Consider the following 20,253-nt stretch of genomic DNA (forward strand, 5'->3'; position numbering starts at 1 on the left):
TGTCTTTGAAGATGAGATGAATCTGAAAATGCCTTTCCACACACACTGCACTTGAAGGATTTCTCTCCCATGTGTGTTCTCTGGTGTGTTTTAAGAGCAAATGAATCTGAAAATGTCTTCCCACACACACTGCACTTGAAGGGTTTCTCTCCCATGTGTGTTCTCTGGTGTCTTTGAAGATGAGATGAATCTGAAAATGCCTTCCCACACACACTGCACTTGAAGGGTTTCTCTCCCGTGTGTGTTCTCTGGTGCGTTTTAAGAGCAAATGAATCTGAAAATGCCTTCCCACATACACTGCACTTGAAGGGTTTCTCTCCCGTGTGTGTTCTCTGGTGTCTTTGAAGATGAGATAAATCTGAAAATGCCTTCCCACACACACTGCACTTGAAGGGTTTCTCTCCCGTGTGTGTTCTCTGGTGCATTTTAAGAGCAAATGAATCTGAAAATGCCTTCCCACATACACTGCACTTGAAGGGTTTCTCTCCCGTGTGTGTTCTCTGGTGTTTTTTAAGAGTAGATGAATCTGAAAATGCCTTCCCACACACACTGCACTTGAAGGGTTTCTCTCCCGTGTGTGTTCTCTGGTGAATTTTAAGAGCAGATGACTGTGAAAATGCCTTCCCACACACAGTGCACTTGAAGGGTTTCTCTCCCGTGTGCATTCTCTGGTGTTTTTTAAGAGTCAATGAATCTGAAAATGCCTTCCCACACACAGTGCACTTGAAGGGTTTCTCTCCCGTGTGTGTTCTCTGGTGTTTTTTAAGAGCCGATGAATCTGAAAATGCCTTGTCACACACAGTGCACTTGAAGGGTTTCTCTCCTGTGCGAGTTCTCTGGTGCTGTGTCAAATTTCCAGTCCGATCCGTGCCGTATGCACGCTGGTCGCATTGTTGACTTGTCGTACCGAGCTGCTGTGCTGAGTGCATTTGCTCCATCAGACCAGGGTCAGCTGCAGACAGAAAATAAGAATATCCACACCATCGACACGTCAGTATCGAGCCATGGAGGAATGAATATATACAGTCACACGTGACTTACACGTCTATATTCATTCATGTATTCATGACTAGCTGTACTACCCGGCTTCGCCCGGGACTTGGATCCACCACGTCCGGCCGCCTTTGTCTCCCCAGTGGCGATGTTCACACCACAACAGTTACTCGTTTGAGGCTGAGTCGACCTAGGGGAGGCCCAGAAGCGGTTCAAATAATCATCGCCGGTGGTGGCCGTGAGCGGAAATCGAACTCGGGTCGCCGGGTTCGTAGTGCGGCGTAGCGCTAACCGCTACACTGCAATGCGTTACGCTTACACACACACACAGACACACACACAGACACACACACACACAGACACACACACACAGACACACACACACAGACACACACAGACAACGCTAACTGCTACACTACAATGCGTGACGCTTCCACATGCGAGGGTCACGTGACAAATTTGACGTTACAGCTCACTTGCCGTGCAAAAAATCTATACATTATTGAGCTCCCCCACCCACCCCTAGAAACAAAAGTGTATTTGTATAATGTATGCACGGTGTACAGTCTGGAAAGTACCCACATGGCAAATTTCCAGTTTGTTGCATGTCGGGAAGTACGCTAAACATTTTGAACAGACAACACACACAATCACAACTTTGCCTTTTATATATACTTGGAGATGCAGTGAAAAACTTTCCCAAAATTCATCACGCGGTTTCAGTTTTTTGATTTTCAGTTTGATTTATTTTGGTTATAGTCCTGTGAGCCATTCGGCTCTTGAATCGGGTGCAACCACAACAAGCAACAAAACAAAAACAGGACCAAGAAAAACATCTTACAGTGACTATGTGTGATTGTGCAAACAGCACTGTCATGGCACGCAATGAGAGGGCAAATGTCATAAATATTCCTGTAAGCCCTCGCATCTTCAACATTAATGTTGCCATAGAAACGTTGTGGGGTTTTTTGCTTCATTGTAAAAAAGAAAAATTATTATCTGTTATTTTATTTTCTATCTACGTGACTTTACCGAAAGAACCAAGAATATTAATTCCTGCAGTCACCAAAGTTTTAAGTCAAAACATTCACACACGTTGACAAAGCCTCACCTTGTGTTGTTGTGGGCAGGTCGCTTCTGATAACAAGAGCGGTATAGCAGCTCAAGCGGGCTTGGCCTGCTAACAAAAGAAAATAAAAACTGAGTGAATATTTACAATAAAACAAAGTTACAAAGTGGCGAGCCGGGTGAAGACAAATTAAACTTAAGCGAGATAATTAAAGTAAACGCAATCAGGCGAGGGCAGGAGGCAAGGCCACGCGTGGCTAGGCCCCGCGTTGTAAAGTTCCAACCTGGACATCGATTCCAATGCTCGCTGCTACTCAACTGACATCCCTACGAGAGAGAGGCTCTACATTGGTAAACAACAACAACCACCACAACAATCACAATCGCAATGAGAATTTCTCACCTCGGATTTCAGTGCAGGAAGCGATAGCTTCCTGTTACCTCGTGACGTCACGCGGCAGCAGGTGACGTGACGTCACTTCTGGAGTACAAAACACGCTCCTCCCACAATGAGCTGCTCCGTAACTAAATAAATTAGAGAATTAATATATTATGGTAATGTGACCCGTCCCATGTGTCGTGGGCAATGAACTGGTCGCAATAAACTCGCGACGGCTTTAACGAATACATTATGTTAATGAGCCACCAGTCACTGGACGTAGCTTTGCCCAAATAAGGATTGGCACTGGAACGCAATCAGCAGTGACCCAAGCGGAGGTGACGTCGCGCTCAAGAGCGCGGTGGAATACTTTGGTTACATGACGTCACTAGCGAGTCACACCTCCCCCTGGCGTTTCACGCCGATGAAGTAATGTTGAGAGGTGACGTCACAGAGCGGGATTGGAGTTTTAGTTGATTTAGATTCATTTCCATTGCTCCCTCCCTTGGGTGCGTGGGCTCAGCTACAAAAACAACGTGGACATTATTGTGTATGCACTGTGTGTGTGTGTGTACACTGTGTGTGTGTACACTGTGTGTGTGTGTACACTGTGTGTGTACACTGTGTGTATATACTGTGTGTGTGTGTACTGTGTGTGTACACTGTGTGTGTGCACTGTGTGTATACACTGTGTGTGTGTACACTGTGTGTGTGTGCACTGTGTGTGTGTACTCTGTGTGCATACACTGTGTGTGTGGACAGTGTGTGTACACTGTGTGTGTGTACACTGTGTGTGTGTACACTGTGTGTGTGTACACTCTGTGTATATACTGTGTGTGTGTACACTGTGTGTATACACTGTGTGTGTATGTACACTGTGTGTATGTACACAATGTGTGTGTGTACACTGTGTGTGTACACTGTGTGTGTGTACACTGTGTGTACACTGTGTGTGTGTACACTGTGTGTGTGTACACAATGTGTGTGTGTACACTGTGTGTGTGTGTACACTGTGTGTGTGTACACTGTGTGTGTACAATGTGTGTGTACACTGTGTGTACACTGTGTGTGTGTTTACACTGTGTGTCTGTGTGTACACTGTGTGTACACTGTCTGTGTGTACTCTGTGTGTGTGTACAGTGTGTACACTGTGCGTACGTACACTGTGTGTGCGTACACTGTGTGTGCGTACACTGTGTGTGTGTACACTGTCTGTGTACACTGTGTGTGTGTGTGTGTGTACACACACACACAGTGTATACTGTGTGTACACACACACACAGTGTATACTGTGTGTGTACTCTGTGTGTGTGTACACTGTGTGTGTGCACACTGTGTGTGTACACTGTGTGTACACTGTGTGTGTACAATGTGTGTGTACACTGTGTGTGTGTACACTGTGTGTACACTGTGTGTGTACACTGTGTGTGTACACAATGTGTGTGTACACTGTGTGTGTGTGTGTACTGTGCGTGTGTGTGTACCGTGTGTGTGTGTCGTGCGTGTGTGTGTGTACTGTGCGTGTGTGTGTACTGTGCGTGTGTGTGTGCGTACCGTGCGTGTGTACTGTGCGTGTGTGTGTACTGTGTTTGTGCTGTGTGTGTGTGTACTGTGCGTGTGTGTGTGCACCGTGTGTGTGTACTGTGTCTGTACTATGTGTGTGTGTACTGTGTGTGTGTGTACTGTGTGTGTGTGTATTGTGTGTGTGTGTACTGTGTGTGTGTGTAACGTGTGTGTGTGTAACGTGTTCGGCGGTAGTCCAGCGGTTAGTACGCTGCTCTACGAACATAACGACCCGAGTTTGATTCCCGCTCACAGCCAACACCCAGTGACGATTATTTGAACCGGTTCTGGGCCTCCCCTAGGTCCACTCAGCCTCAAGTGAGTACCCGGTGTGGTGTGCAAACATCATTACTGGGGAGACAAAGGCGGTCGGGCGCGGTGCTGGCCTACCAACTCCCTTCGCGTGCCGCGCCGGCCTTCATAGGTGGTGCTGCTACTTGTTAACCGCACTTGCCCCAACAGTCTGTTAAGGCTACACGGGGGATCTTTGTCTTTGTATCACCACCCAGGAGTCACGGAGCTTTTGAGGCTCCGAGCCACGTGGGGATCCACAACAGCGTGAGGCGGTGCCACTCACCGGTGAGACTCAGGGATATGTGATTTCTAATCGATAGCCTTCCGTCAGTTAACCCATCGCAACTGCTGAGTCTGTCACGCGACTTCCTCCTTCCAGCGAGCCTTTGACGCTTCATGTGGCCTCAAAGTGTACACATTGTGTACGTATACACAATAATGTCCACGTTGTTGTTGCTGAGTTCACGCACTCAAGGGAGGGGGCAATGGAAAATGAATCTAAATCAACTTAAACTCCATGCCCATGACCTCATAGGCATGAAGTGGCAGCGGGAGGTGTATCTCGCTAGTGACGTCATGTCACCAAGGTATTCACACTCCCCCAACTCCGTCCACAGCGCTCTTGAGCGTGACGTCACCTCCGGCGGTTCATTAACATAATGTATTCGTTGAAGCCGTCGAGAGTTTATTGCGACGGGTTCAGCAGCCACGCCCCTTCCCTCGACATATGGGCTGGGCTCATTAACATAATTTATTCAGTTACAGAGCCGCTCATTGTGACGTGGCTAGGTAACAGGAGGCTACCGATCCACGCTTGCACTGAAATCCGAGGTGAGAAATTCTCATGGTGGTCGTGGTGGTTGTTGTTGTTTACCAAGGTAGAGCCTCTCTCTCTCTCGTAGGGATGTCAGTTGAGTAGCAGCGAGCATGGGAATCAACGTCCAGGTTGGAACTTTACAACGCGGGGCCTAGCCACGCGTGGCCTTGCCTCCTGCCCTCGCCTGATTGCATTCACTTTAATTATCTGGCTTAAGTTTAATTTGTCTTCACCCGGCTCGCCACTTTGTAACTTTGTTTTATTGTAAATATTCACGCAGTTTTTATTTTCTTTTGTTAGCAGGCCAAGCCCGCTTGAGCTGCTATACCGCTCTTGTTATCAGAAGCGACCTGCCCACAACAACACAAGGTGAGGCTTTGTCAACGTGTGTAAATGTTTTGACTTAAAACTTTGGTGACTGCAGGAATTAATATTCTTGGTTCTTTCGGTAAAGTCACGAAGATAGAAAATAAAATAAAATAACAATAAAATAAAAAAACTGAAAATAAAGCAAAAAACCCACGACGTTTCGATCGCAACACAAGTGGTCTTTATCTTATTGAATTTAATCTGTTATTTTTATTTTCTATCTACGTGACTTTACTGAAAGAACCAACAATACGTGTGTCAATGTATCTATCGGTCAAAGATGCTAAGCGTGTGCCGCTGTTGACTCTGAATGTGTGGAGGGGAACACCTTCACCACGGGGAGAGAGACAGAGACACGGATAGCCTCGGCTATGTTGATTGATCCTCGATTCATTACTTGGTGGAGTGAGGAAGAATTAATGCTGAGCAGATGAAGGTGGCCAGGCATGGTTCTGGTCACAGCACCACCTGTTTACCGATGGCAGTGTGTGACAGTGTCAAGTTTGTGTTTGAAGTAAAGTCTATTAATTCTGTTGAACACGGAGGTTATATCAAAACAATAGTTTATTTTTGTTTTCCTCTGGAACTCTTTGTAAGAATGGAAACAGGAGGTGAACACAGCACATACATGCAGCTGAAGTCGGAACTGTTCATCCCAGCATTCAAGGACATATGAGCCTGGATTCACACCTGAGTTGCGATTGAACGTTAATGCATTTCTGCATAACAGAAATAGTATTTTCAACACCCTTTGCTATGTCAGTCGAATTTAGCTTTCCTAAATATTCTTTTTGTAGTCAGACAGCCGAAATTGTGTGCTCGGAGTTTTGGGTTAACATTCATTTTGAAGATATGAGGGCTTCCAGGCATATTTAAGACATTTGCCCTCTCATTGTGATGAATTTGGGAAACGTTTTCACTACATCATGAATATAGTAATAAGTATAGACGTGTAAGTCACGTGTTACTGTGTATATATGCATTCCTCTGTGCCTCTAAACTGACTTGTAAATGGCGTGGATATTCTTATTTTCTGTCTGCAGCTGACGCTTCCTCTGACGCTTCCTCTGCAGAATTGGTTTCATGGAGCAAAGGCAGCAGCTCGGTACGACAAGTCAACAATGCGACCAGCGTGCATACAGCACGGACCGGACTGGAAACTTGACACAGCACCAGAGAACTCACACAGGAGAGAAACCCTTCAAATGCAGTGTGTGTGACAAGGCATTTGCATGGCCATCAGTTCTTGAGACCCACCAGAGAACACACACGGGAGAGAAACCCTTCAAGTGTACTCTGTGCGGCAAGGCGTTTTCAGATTCATGTTATCTTGTAATACACCAGAGAACACACACGGGAGAGAAACCCTTCAAGTGCAGTGTTTGTGGGAAGGCATTTTCACGCTCATTTGTTCTTAAAAAACACCAGAGAACACACACGGGAGAGAAACCCTTCAAGTGTACTCTGTGCGGCAAGGCGTTTTCAGATTCATGTCAACTTGTAATACACCAAAGAACACACACGGGAGAGAAACCCTTCACGTGCACAATGTGCGGGATGGCATTTACACAGTCATATAATCTCTTAACACACCAGAGATCACACACGGGAGAGAAACCCTTCAAGTGCAGTGTTTGTTGGAAGGCATGTTCACGGTCATCTACTCTTAAACAACACCAGAGTACACACACAGGAGAGAAACCCTTCAAGTGTACTCTGTGCGGGAAGGCGTTTTCAGATTCATGTCATCTTGTAACACACCAGAGAACACACACGGGAGAGAAACCCTTCAGGTGCACTCTGTGCGGGAAGGCGTTTGCACATTCATCAAATCTTAATGTACACCAAAGAACACACACGGGAGAGAAAGCCTTCAGGTGCACTCTGTGCGGGATCGCGTTTGCACAGTCACCACATCTTAAAGTACACCAGAGAACACACACGGGAGAGAAACCCTTCAAGTGCAGTGTGTGTGGGAAGGCGTTTGCACATTCATCTGATCTTGTAAAACACCAGAGAACACACACAGAGAAACCCTTCAAGTGCAGTGTGTGCGTGAAGGCATTTGCACATTCATCTGATCTTGTAAAACACCAGAGAACACACACAGGAGAGAAACCCTTCAAGTGTACTCTGTGCGGGAAGCCGTTTGCAGATTCATCAAATCTTCAAGTACACCAGAGAACACAAAAGCATCACAAGGAGCGGAGTCTGAAGTCAGCTTGTGAAAGTCAAAGTGCCGCAATGAGCCCATCCCTCATGAAACAAGAACCGGACGAAAATCCCAGCTTGGACACTTTTAAAGGTATAAAGGTGAAATATGAAGAGGTGAAGGTGAAATATGAAGAGGTGATGGTGAAATGTGAAGAAGTGATGAGCGAAGAAGTGAAGGTAAAATGTGAAGATGAAGATTCAACTCCAAAATGGGACCTTTACAACGTGAAGCAGGAGGAGAATTCTGACTGTGAGGCAGAGTGAGGCAACTCCCAGCAGTTTGTGGAAGTGGAGGTGTGGGTGGACTTACTCCTAGACAATACAAAGTCAAGTGGAGACCCGGTAGATGTGTAAGCCAGAGACGATGTCGCTACAATAGATGCATCTTTGTCACAGGCCTTTCATGACAAGAATGTGAAGTTGAACACTTTGTGGGCCTGTGGGTTGGGTAGATCTCTAACCAGGAGCAAGAGCCAATAAGCTCCTAAGCATTCACTATGTTATAATAATTGCTTTTACATGGTGCTGGCTTAATCGCCTCAGCAACTCGGAGTTTTGTGTCGTACCTCGTCTGAAACACTCGAAGAGCATCCCCAAGTAGCAGCTGCCCCTGTGTGGCACAAGGTGGTGGCCCTGCACCGGCCTGCATGTGGACAAGAGCCTGTCTGTAGGGGGCGATGATTGATGTGTCATCTCAGTTGTGTAGTTTGTAGGTAATGTTTAGAATTTGCTACATTTTCACTCAGACGCCAGCATGCAATGGCCTACTCGTTTTGAATGACACAATGGTATGTTTTACATACACTGAAGCAGACTGTGCAACTCTTTTTTTAAAGCTTCTTGTTAATACGATGTAATGTGATGCAGTATATTTCACTGCAGTAATCCAATTTTGTTAATATGCCTGTCAATAATTTAGAATGAATACTTGTCTGGTTTTGTGCATACTTGTAACATTTGATCTGTAAGGGTCAAACATTGAATAAGTGATGTTAGGACAAAGTGTGTGTGTGTTTGAAAGTAACCTGTACGGAGAACTCAGGTGAGACCCCTTGTTCTTGTGATACAGGTCAAACGGTATTTTTGTGTTCCACGAAGCATCTGGAGCAACTCATTGTCTTTGAAATAGGTGGCACACTCGGATCATTCATCAGTTACAAGGCATACCACTTAAAAGCTACACGTATAGGAGGAGGTACATTCTCTACAACACGAATTATAGTTTTGTCTTACGTGTTGAGGCCACGTGATGTGTCGAAGGCTCTCTGCCAGCTCACAGGACAGACCCAAGTGCCGTGTGCTCAATAAGATGACTGACAGAGGCACCACTCCACCGACTTGGTGTGGTAGACGCTCCGCTCGTTGTCGTGAGCGTCGCTCATCCGCCCTCCGTTGTTACTGGAGGGCGACTGCCTCCAACTGCCCAGCAGCGTACTTCACGAGCCTCCTCCACAGAGGCCGATCTTGACACCGCTGGTACCGGTCATCGGCAAGTCCACTCAACTCCACATCCTTCTGTACAGCATCAGTCCATACATTTTTAAGAGTGTTATCGAAATGCCATGGTACAGACAGATGGGCAGATATGAACGAACAGAGCTAATACATTAATATCTCAACCTTGGTTGGAAAGCGTTAAAAAGGAATGTCTTATTTGACCTGAACTGCATATTGCTTGATTTGAGTTAAGGACAATAAAAAAAAACTAATACAGAGATCGTGCACTCACCGGTCCTGGGCCTTCCCTAGGTCGACTCACTTGGTATTAAATAGGTTTATTTCAGCAACTTAGACTTATTAAATAGCCTTATTAAATAGGCTTATTTTAGCGCGTGAGAGGACCTCCTGTAATACTATGATCTTACCAGATACGGAGACAAATTGGCATTAATGCAGATTTGAGGCTATGCGGATGGCTTTGAACCCAATGCACCCTTCAATGGTAATGCACATAATAGAGACATGCTTTGTTCACTTTTCTAAACCCATGCTTTTAATATAATCTCAAGCAATTTTCTCTGCCAGTCATGTTGCCTGATCTTATTGCACACACACAAATGTCCCCCATACAGCCTGCAACAGACTTCTGGGGCAAGTGCTGTTGGTGAGCTCCTATAAACGCCGGCACGCACGGCACTCGAGGGGGAGGGTGGCCAACACCGCACCTGGCCGCCTTTGTCTCCCCTGATATTTACACATCACACTAGGAAGTCATTCAAGGCTACATCGATGTAGGGAAAACCCAAGACTGGTTTAAATATCTGCCAGTGTTGTGTGTCATGAGCAGGAATCCAATTTTGGTCACCGGGTTACGGAGTGCTGTGCGATAGCCACTAAATTACCGCTCCCCACTCGTACACAACAACAAGAACAAAGATCCCCGGTAGAGCATTAACAGACTCTAGGGGCAAGTGCTGTTAGCGAGCACCTATGAAGGCTGGCACGGCACACGAGGGGGGTGGGTAGCCAGCACCGTGCCCGGCCGCCTTTGTTTCCCGAGTGGCGATGCTCACATCACACTGGGTACTCATTTTTAGGCTGAGTCGACCTAGGGAAGGCCCAGGACCGGTTCAGATAATCGTCACTGGCGGTGTTGGCCGTGAGCGGGAAACGATCCCGGGTCTCCGGGTTCGTAGCACAGCGTAGCGCTAACCGCTGCCCTACCGCTCGTACAAAGATACGCTTAAACACGCGCACGCAAATACACATTCTGTTTGACTAACACTTCTTTCAAACCGTACGTAGCCAAACGTTTCCGTTGTAGAGTTTCTGGATAATGTTTGGAATTACCACAATTTTGACCGTGACACCAGCATGCAATGACCTGTGCGTTGTGAGTGACACAATTCTCTGTTTTACATCCGCCGTGAAGCAGAACAGCGCATAATGTGGTGAATGTTACTGGGGTAGCCAAGTGTGCCTGTCGGATTTGAACTTTGAACCTCTGCAACAAATAGAGAATGCGCTACCATAATTCTGGTTCTTTCGGTAAAGAACACGTAGATAGAAAACAAAAAATAAACGAAATAAAAGATAAAAAAAGATTTTAAAAAATACAAATAAATAAAAATAATACATTTTTAAATATTAATTGATATGATGCCACGGGTCGACTGACTGAGATGACTGGCCAACTACACACACTGTTTGTGTGTGTACGTACACACACACAGTGTATACACAACAATGTCCACGTTGTTGCTGAGTTCACACACCCAAGGGAGGGGGCAATGGAAAATGAATCTAAATCAACTTAAATTGCATCCCCGCTCTGTGACGTCACCACTCAGCATGACCTCATCGGCATGAAGTGCCAGCGGGAGGTGTACTTCGCTAGTGACATCATGTCACCAAGCTATTCACACTCCCCCCAACCCGTCCACAGCGCTCTTGAGCGTGACGTCACCTCCGCTTGGGTCACTGCCGATATCAATCCAGTGCCAATCCTTATTTGGGCAAAGCTACGCCCAGTGACTGCGGTTCATTAACATAATGTGTCCGTTATTGCCGTCGGGTTCAGCAGCCACGCCCCATCCCTCGACATATGGGCCGGGCTCATTAACATAATTTATTCATATTCTTAGTTTTTTCGGTAAAGTCACGTTGAAGAGAAACAACAAAATAACAAAATATATATAAAACAATAAAAAATTCTCACGACGTTTCGACCATAACTCAAACGGTCATCATCAGGTGTGTCGGTTTGCATAAATGTATTTTTAAAACGGCACATTTATTTATTTAAAAAAAACGTTGGCGTCACGCGCAGCGATTGGCAGTTTGCCCAGGACTAGTCCATCTATTTTTTTGAAAAGAGGAGGGGGGAGACGACATTTTTTATAATGTATGCTGTCTGAAAGCCACTGTAAGCGTGAACAATCAATCAAGAACTGAAATGATTTATCAAATCTTTCCAATGATTGCTAAGATAGAATCCATCTTCTCGGTTGAAATTGTCTCTGTGCTTGTATATGTGGATAGCCTCATGAACGAATCTCTCATGGAAGCCAGATGGCTTACAAAGAACCTCCGTCTTGGAAAAGTCAATGGCATGTGAGCCTACTGAATTAGAACAATGATCTGCTACGGCCGAGGTGTTGGTCCTACCGTGTTTAAGGTCTGCTTTATGTTCACGAATGCGGTCCGAGACATGGCGTTTGGTTTCTCCAATGTAACTACTACCACAGAGGCAACTTAGTTTGTAGACACCAGGGTATTGTATGTCCGGAATCACATCTTTTATAGACGGAACCAGATCACGGATTTTATGTAATGTGTTGAAACGGACCTGGATCTTGTGTTTATTCAAGATTTTGGAGATCTTTTTTGTGATCCCAGCAATGTAGGGTAAAGTGATGGTTTTGAAAGGCTCCTCAAGAGGGTTCTTCTTCATGGTTTGAGTGATAGCTTTGCGGATTGTATAGTCGGAGTAACCATTAGCCCTAAGAGCTTGGTGTACGTGCTTGAGTTCACTGCTTATGTGTTCCTGGTCGGATATGCATTGGGCTCTATGATACAGAGTCTTGATGAGAGAATTCTTCTGTGATGGATGGTGGTGGGAATCCGGTTTCAGATAAGCATCCGTATGGGTAGCTTTCCTGTAGACAGAGTGGCTCATTGAACCATCAGGTCTCTTTTTAATTAGGACATCCAAAAAAGGTATCTTGCCATCTATTTCGACTTCCATGGTAAATCTGATGGCTGGGTGTATGGAATTGATGTGGTCGAAGAATTGGTCTAGAGCAGGCCGGCCATGTGGCCAGATGACAAAAGTGTCATCAACGTACCTCTTCCATAAGGTTGGGCGCAGAGTGGCAGTCTGGATGGCGTCAGTCTCAAATTTCTCCATGAAAATGTTAGCTATAACTGGAGAAAGGGGGGAGCCCATTGGGGTGCCCTCTGGACCCACCCCTCGGCACCCCTCGGCACCGCCCCTGGACCCGCCCCTGGACCCACCCCTCGGCACCTCTCGGGACCGCCCCTGGACCCACCCCTGGCCCCACCCCTCGGCACCTCTCGGCACCGCCCCTGTACCCGCCCCTGGACCCACCCCTCGGCACCCCTCGGCACCGCCCCTGGACCCACCCCTCGGCACCGCCCCTGGACCCACCCCTCAGCACCGCCCCTGGACCCACCCCTGGACCCACCCCTCGGCACCCCTCGGCACCGCCCCTGGACCCACCCCTCGGCACCCCTCGGCACTGCCCCTGGACCCACCCATCGGCACCCCTCCTCACCGCCCCTAGACCCACCCCTCGGCACCCCTCGGCACCGCCCCTGGACCCAGCCATCGGCACCCCTCGGCACCGCCCCTGGACCCACCCCTCGGCACCCCTCGGCACCGCCCCTGGACCCCTTCATTTCATGTCCTTGCCTTCCATACTCCAGGTAACTTATTTCACGTGTGTGTATAAAGATATGTAGGCCCGCTGGTCTCTTCGTGAAACTGCAATGAAAAAGCACCAGGGGAGGCAGCTCTCACATCTGCCTCACTGAGGGGGACGTGTCTAACACGCCCCCTCAGTGAGGCCACGCCCACATCAGTGAGGCCACGCCCCCCTCAGTGTGTGAATCTGGCTCTGACACTAGCCAGTGCCTCCCCAGCCATTGACCTCACCGCACGTCACTGATAGAGACCCACGGAGAGCCACAGAAACCAGCACACTCACAGAGACCTACAGAGACCCACACAGAGGTGACGGTGTTGGAGGCGATGACGGTTGTGATGGTTGCTGTGACAGCACAGGAGGGGCCGAGCAAGAATCCGACCGGTGACAACCGCCGGCCATGGAGAGGGGCCGAGGTCGAGGAGGAGAAATCAACCGCGGGAGGATCTCCGACATCTCGGACAGGCTAAGGCAGCTGATTGACGCCGACAGGGGGCAGCAGCGGCCTCCGGACAGGGAGGGCCGGGGGCGGGGGGTCAGCAGCGGGGCCGGAGGCGACAGGGAGTCGAGGAGGGACTCACGGGTGAGGCAGAGGGAGGCGGTGGAGCAGGCGAGGGTTGCGATGGAGCGCGAGGTGTTCTTGAGGGAGCAGTTCTCGCGGCATCGGAGTTCTGTCGAGAGGCGACGGGAGCTACAGGAGCTCGCCAGCCGGGGGCGGAACGTCCACTTCAACCCGACGGAGGAGGCGTGGAGACACGCCGGTGGGGGCACGGCGGGGCGCGGGGGGAGAGGTGGAGGGAGCAGAGTTGGGGGAGGGGGGGTTATAGAGGAGGCGGAGGGAGGAGGGCTGGGTGGAGCGGGGGGAGGGGTGGAGAGAGGGGGAGGAGGAGGGAGGGCGGAGGGAGGGGGTGCAGGGGGGGGCGCGGAGAGGGGTCGGAGGGGGCGTGAGTGGATGGAGCAACTGCGACAGGCAATGACGCTGAGATGGAACCCGTATCATCAGTTCGGGAGGGGGGGGTCAGGAGGGACGAGCAGTGGGTGAGGGAGATAGGGAGGGAAGAGAGGGGTGGGAGGGAGGGGAGGGGTGGAAGGAAGGGAGGGGAGGAGGGAGGGGAGAGAGGGGTGGGAGGGAAGGGGGGAGGGAGGAAGGGGAGGATGGAGGGGGGTGTGTGCGGCCTGCTCCAAGCGTCTCAGCATCGCACCGTGCGGGGGTGGTGAGTGGTGTCAAAATGCCTCCAAGGGACCCCAGGTCTCCACGTGGAATCCTGGGGAGGTTTCCGTCTTTTTGCGTTCGGGCCTCGGACGTGGAGTTGTTGTAGACATGTTGGGCTGAGTTAGCCCCCAACCAGGGATTGAACTGGTGTCCTTCCTCGTTCGATGGTTATCGTTTGTTTGTGGACGTTAATTATTTTGACATTAGGTTTAAAGTTACCTTTGCCGAATGCCACAATTGACACTGGGCGTGCGTTCATTAAAAGCGGTTCGAAATGTGTGGAGGATCGAACTGAATTACCTTATACAGGCTGTGTTTATCTATAGTGGGTATTACATCTGGGTGAAAGGATCCACCAGGGAAGCCTCTGAAACGTTCCCGAAGGTTCCAAGAGGGGCGTGGCCAGAGGCGGGGCTTAGCCTCCGCGGAGCGAATATAAGCCGGGGGCACAGCAACGTTAGGGGTCGGTGTTGAAGATCGAGAGGAGCTCCCCATCGCTGCTGCTGCCCCGCCATCTCCGCCGGCCACGTGGCGGCGAGACCTCCAGTCGCTCAGCCGCTCCCCAGCGCGCCGTCAGCCGGCGGCGTGTTGGTGAGCGGGGTGAGCGCGGGTGGACATCCGCAGAGAGAGAGAGAGATAGAGGAACAAGTCTGTGCCGAATATTTATTAATAAACAAACTTCAAGTCTTTACCGTGTCGGAGCCAGTCATTACATGATTATAAAAATTGTGTGCAGTGCAAGGGGCATGTCCCCGCAGCTGTATGAAATACACTACACTACACACTACTACACTATACACTACACTATACACTACACTATACACTACACTACTCTACACTACACTATACACTACACTACACACTAGTGCTGTGCTAGTACACTATACACTACACTATACACTACACTACACACGAGTGCTGTGCTAGTACACTACACTATACACTACACTACACGCTAGTGCTGTGCTAGTACACTACACGATACATTACTCTACACTACACTATACACTACACTATACACTACACACTAGTGCTGTGCTAGTACACTACACTATACATTACACTACTCTACACTACACACTAGTGCTGTGCTAGTACACTACACTATACACTACACACTAGTGCTGTGCTAGTACACTACACTATACACTACACTACACACTAGTGCTGTGCTAGTACACTACACTATACACTACACTACACACTAGTGCTGTGCTAGTACACTACACTATACACTAAACTACTCTACACTATACTATACACTACACTACACACTAGTGCTGTGCTATTACACTACACTATAAACTACTATACACTACACTACACACTAGTGCTGTGCTAGTACACTACACTATACACTAAACTACTCTACACTACACTATACACTACACTAGTGCTGTGCTAGTACACTACACTATATACTACACTATACACTACACACTAGTGCTGTGCTAGTACACTGCACTATACACTACTCTACACTATACACTATTATACACTACACTACTATACACTACACTATACACTACTCTACACTACACATGCTGTGCTAGTACACTACACTATACTATACACTACACTATACACTGCACTATACACTACACTACTCTACACTACAGACTAGTGCTGTGCTAGTACACTACACTATACACTACACACTAGTGCTCTGTTAGTACACTACACTATACACTAAACTACTCTACACTATACTATACACTACACTACACACTAGTGCTGTGCTATTACACTACACTATAAACTACTATACACTACACTACACACTAGTGCTGTGCTAGTACACTACACTATACACTAAACTACTCTACACTACACTATACACTACACTAGTGCTGTGCTAGTACACTACACTATATACTACACTATACACTACACACTAGTGCTGTGCTAGTACACTGCACTATACACTACTCTACACTATACACTATTATACACTACACTACTATACACTACACTATACACTACACTATACACTACTCTACACTACACATGCTGTGCTAGTACACTACACTATACTCTACACTATACACTACACTATACACTGCACTATACACTACACTACTCTACACTACAGACTAGTGCTGTGCTAGTACACTACACTATACACTACACACTAGTGCTCTGTTAGTACACTACACTATACACTAAACTATACATTACACTATACACTACACTACACACTAGTGCTGTGCTAGTACACTACACTATACACTACACTACTCTACACTACCCTATACACTACGCTATACACTACACTACACACTAGTGCTGTGCTAGTACACTACACTATACACTACACAGTACACTACACTATACACTACACTAGTGCTGTGCTAGTACACTACACTATACACTACACAATACACTACACTACACACTAGTGCTGTGCGAGTACACTACACTATACACTACACTACACACTAGTGCTGTGCTAGTACACTACACTATACACTACACTATACACTACACAATACACTACACTACACGCTAGTGCTGTGCTAGTACACTACACTATACACTACACAGTACACTACACTACACACTAGTGCTGTGCTAGTACACTAAACACTACACTGCACACTAGTGCTGTGCTAGTACAATATACTATACACTACACTATACACTACACTACACACTAGTGCTGTGCTAGAACACTACACTATACACTACACTACACACTAGTGCTATGCTAGTACACTACACTAAACTACTCTACACTACACTATGCACTACTATACACTACACTATACACTACACTACACACTAGTGCTGTGCTAGTACACTACACTATACACTACACTATACACTACACACTATCGCTGTGCTAGTACCATAAACTATACACTACACACTACTATACACTACACTATACACTACACGCTAGTGCTGTGCTAGTACACTACTATATACACTACACTATACACTACTATATACTACACTATACACTACTATATACACTACACTATACACTACACTATACACTACACTATACACTCGTGCTGTGCTAGTGACGAATTGGCACGTTCTGTTTACGTGACAACCCTTACTAGTTGGCTGTGTCGGGTGGTGGCGGGTTTTAACGACACAACATTTATATATTTATGCGATGAAACCCAAAAACTTCTATTATCGATTCACTACGTTATACACAACATATTTGCACTCATAAGTCGCTTGCCTACTCGGTGTTTCGTATCGAATCTCATCTCAAACAATCGAAGGGTGCCCCTAAGTGGCAGCTGCCCCTGTGTGGCACAAGGTGGCCCTACACCAGCCTGCACGTGGGCATGAGTATGTCGGTAAGGAGGCGATCATTGACGCGTCATCTCTCTTGTGGAGATTCTGGATAATGTTACTGGAATTACCACAATTTTGACCGTGACACCAACACGCAATATGACCTGTGCGTTTTGAGTGACACAATACTATGTTTGACATCCGCTGTTAAGCAGACTGCGCATATTGTGGTGAATGTTACTGGGGTGGGCAGGTGTGCCTGTCGGGTTTGAACCTTAAACCTCTGCAACAAATTTGAGAATGCGCTACCATATTCCTGGTTCTTTCGGTAAAGTCACGTAGGTAAAAAACAAAAAATAAACAGAATTAAAGATAAAAATAATAAATTAACATTTTAATAAAATTCGTAACAAGTAAAAATAATAAATTGAAAATAATAAATTGATGAAAAGATGCCATGGGTCGACTGACTGAGATGACTGGCCAATGCACCACCTGTGCCTCCCACTACACACACACAGTGTACACACACACAGTGTACACACACACAGTGTACACACACACAGTGTACGTACACACACAGTGTGTACACACACAGTGTACACACACACACAGTGTACACACACACAGAGTGGACACACACAGAGTGGACACACACACAGTGTACACACAGACACAGTGTATACACACACAGTGTACACAGAGTGGACACACACACAGTATACACACACACAGTGTACACACACAGAGTGTACACACACACAGTGTACACACACACAGACTGTTGGGGCAAGTGCTGTTAGCGAGCACCTAACACAAAGACAAAGATCTCCCGTGTAGCCTTGAACAGAATGTTGGGGCAAGTGCTGTTAGCACCCAACACAAAGACAAAGATCCCCCGTATAACCTGAGCAGACTGTTAGGGCAAGTGCTGTTAGTGAGCACCTAACACAGACCAAGATCCCCCGTGTAGCCTGAACAGAATGTTGGGGCAAGTGCTGTTAGCACCCAACACAAAGACAAAGATCCCCCGTGTAGCCTTGAACAGACTGTGAATAAAAAAATATTTAAAATATCACGAAGTCGTGATTTTTTTTATATATCACGAAGTCGTTTCACATATAAGCAAGGACAAAGGATCATGCAACTTAGTCTTGCAGAGGAGAGGGGTGATGTGTTGCTAGGTGCTGACCGACAGCGTCGCTGAAAGTTTCATTCTACATTTACCCTGATAGTTTAAGTCGCTTTGCAGAGTCAAGGATTTCGATGAGCGATAAGAGATGCGAGAAGCTAAGAGCCGCGCGAATACAATTGATGAGTTCTGAGAGTGAGTGAGGAGCTGCGAGCAGAATCGTGCGCCGCCCGGAGAGAAAGACAAAGGCGGTCGGGCGTGGTGCTGGCCACCCACCCCCTCGTGTGCCGTGCCGGTCTTCATAGGTGCTGCTCGCTAACAGCACTTGCCCCTACAGTCTGTTAAGGCTACACGGGGGATCTTTTGTCTTTTGTGTGTGTGACTGCCGCGCGCCAAAGCACTTGCTCGGATGATGCCAAAAACAAACACCCCACTCACCCACCCAACCAGCCGTGTATATATGTGTGTGTATGTGTGTGTATACAGTGAGGGAAAAAAGTATTTGATGCCCTGCTGATTTTGTAGGTTTGCCCACTGACAAAGAAATGATCAGTCCATAATTTTAATGGTAGGTTTATTTGAACAGTGAGAGACAGAACCAAGTTCACTTTGTTGCGAGGAGTCTGCTTCAATACGCGCCTCCGAGAAAGCACACGCGCCCAAAGGCCAACGTGGGCTCCTCCACCACCACCACCACCACCAAACTATTTGATTTTGAAAACATTGTGAAGTTTGGGGAAGGCGTGTTTAACGCATCTTGAGTCGCGTCGTATTTCAGTGACGGAAGTTATTTTTGACCGATACGGGTCAAGGAATTCTAGATTTGAAGCTTTCGTGACTGCAAGGATCCATACTCTTTGGTTCTATTCGGTAAAGCCACGTAGGTCAAAAAATAAAACAACAAAAATCACGACGTTTCGGCCACAACACCACAAGCGGCCTTCATCAGGTGAAGGGACCTTTAAGCTTAAAGGTCCGTGGTCTGAGCGTGGCTGTTCCACTCCAGCGCTGTCCTCGAGACAGCCTGATCCCTTCACCTGATGAAGGCCGCTTGTGTCGTGGCCGAAGTCGTGATTTTTGTTGTTTTATTTTTTTACCTACGTGGTGACTTTACCGAATAGAACCAAAGAGTACGGGGGTCAAGGGGCCATCGGGTCCCCCCCGTACGCCGCACGCCGCACGCTCGATGCCACGGCTCCCCATGGTGGCTCGCGGCAGGGAGCGAGGCGCCCCAGGCTGACTCGACTCTCGTGTGCGTGACCGACACCCGGTCCTCCTCACTGACACGTTAGACCAGCTGACAGACGGACGAGTTTGTGTTTGATCACGTATGTCGACTCGAACAGAGATTCTGTGCGTACGTGTTTTTTTTAATCTGCATTGATGCTAATAATAATGTATCTTTTTTTTTACTTACATGTAAAAACCCGCCTCGATTACATTTTCAATTTCAAACAGCGCACGTATTGGTGTGTGTGCGTGCGTGTGTCTAATGTACTTATGCGGACACAGCGCCAATCGTACAGAATGATAGAGTAAAACCAGGAATTACAGTGCACAGCAGTGCCT

Source organism: Petromyzon marinus, unplaced genomic scaffold (assembly GCF_048934315.1).
Source record: "Petromyzon marinus isolate PM22_M1 ecotype Great Lakes invasive population unplaced genomic scaffold, UKy_Petmar_22M1.pri1.0 PM_G_Scaffold_59, whole genome shotgun sequence".
Classification (NCBI taxonomy): domain Eukaryota; kingdom Metazoa; phylum Chordata; class Hyperoartia; order Petromyzontiformes; family Petromyzontidae; genus Petromyzon; species Petromyzon marinus.